This window comes from Nelumbo lutea, chromosome 6, assembly GCF_056320005.1.
Source record: "Nelumbo lutea isolate HS-2025 chromosome 6, American lotus-T2T, whole genome shotgun sequence".
NCBI lineage: Eukaryota > Viridiplantae > Streptophyta > Magnoliopsida > Proteales > Nelumbonaceae > Nelumbo > Nelumbo lutea.
In genome coordinates, this window is record NC_142689.1 from 3,236,836 (window position 1) to 3,238,707 (window position 1,872).

Consider the following 1,872-nt stretch of genomic DNA (forward strand, 5'->3'; position numbering starts at 1 on the left):
CCCGTCGAAAGTGAGCCCACTTATAAATGGATGGGACCCAATCCAGTCCAAATCCAATCCAGTCCATTAAAATGTAAATGGATTGGGTTGGATCCAATTCAAACCGAATGAAATGTCAAAAATTATATAAAAGCACTTCTAGCATTGAAAAAGCATTTTATTGAAAGTACTCTGAAAAAGTGCTTTTGTAGACATTTTTCGAAAAGTACTTCCTAGACTTATAAAAGTACTTTGTAGAAGTGCTTTTGTAAAAGTATTTTCGTGTAAGTGCTTTTATAAAAGTACTTTTGAAAAGTACTTTGGAAAAGTGCTTTTGTAAAATCATTCTTTGAAAAGTACTTCCATAGACTTTTATAAAAGTACTTTTGTAGAAGTACTTTTGTAAAAGTATTTTTATAAAGTAATTTTGTAAAAGTGTTTTCGTAAAAGTTCTTTCATAAAAGTGATTTTCTAAAAGTGCTTTCATAAAAGTATTTTTGTAAACGTGCTTTTGTAAAAGTACTTTTATTAAAGTGTTTTTATTAAAGTGATTTTGTATTAGTGCTTTTATAAATTACTTTTGTAAAAGTGCTTTAATAAAAGTACTGTAAAAATATTTTTGTAAACGTATTTTTTTAAAAGTGCTTTTGTAAAAATATTTTTCATAGAATTGCTTTTGTAAAAATACTTTTCATAGAAGTGCTTTTATAAAAATGTTTTGATTAATTTCAAATTGGACATGGGTTTGCCTCATGATCTGATTATTGAAAATTTGGTTTAGGTCTAATTCAAACCAATAAGAATATGGACAAATTTATTTTGGATTGACCCAATCCAATAATTATAATGGACCATCCAAATCCAATCTGATAAGGTTTTGATCGGATTGGATCCAAACCAAAACAGGTCGATTGACATCCCTACTAGTCATCATCTTTACTTGGAATTCAATTGCTTGTGTGAACCTTTCAAAACCTATTCATATGTTTTGGAGGACGATAAATAGAATGTTTAAGTATATATATTAGCGGGTTCGTAGGGGCAAAATAGAAAAATGCTATTTGGACATGCAATAATTAATTATCTTTTTGTTAAATAAAATAACTATAACTATATTATTACAAATAATAAATAATTATAGTGGACCCTAATTTGGCTTAAGGTTGACAATAAGTTAGGATTTGGTAGAACCACTTTTGAACCAATTATTTAATGGGCAAATTTCTTAAACTACCCCTAAGGTTTAGGAAATTTAATAATTATATCCCTACATTTTTTGTACTATCTTAAAGTATCCTTACTGTTTTTGACAATTGACTAATTCTACCCCTACTGTTAATTTCCATTAATGCTCTCCCAACATCTGTACACATGTGATATTATTTTTATTTTAAATTCAATATTACCCTCCATACTCTCTCTCTCTCTCTCTCTCTCTCTTACCTTCAATGCGATTTCTTGCAAACCATCGGAAGCCACCCCACTTATGGCTTTAGCAACCTGACTTACCAAAGTTGTTTGAGTAAAATCTCTCATTGTTGTGTTTATGGGATTCATAAAAATAAAAGAGATCTAGAAAGCAAAGTTATGTCTGGTGCCATTTACTAAGGTAACTAATTATCTCCTCTATTGATTCTCCTCTACTTATGAATTTGTTAAGGGAAATTGTTTAAAACTTACTATGACTTTTTTAGAATTTCTATTAAATTCACCATAACTTTTCAAAATGTCTAAAACTCGTAATGTTGTGAATTTTTATTTTCCAAAATTCACTTTTCCTTATTCACAAACAAAGTTGTCAATGTCAGCATAAATACAATTTGCATGACCAAATTGCCCCCCGTAACTACTGAACCAAAGAAAAAAAAAAGCTCATTTAGGGTCTCTCTCTCA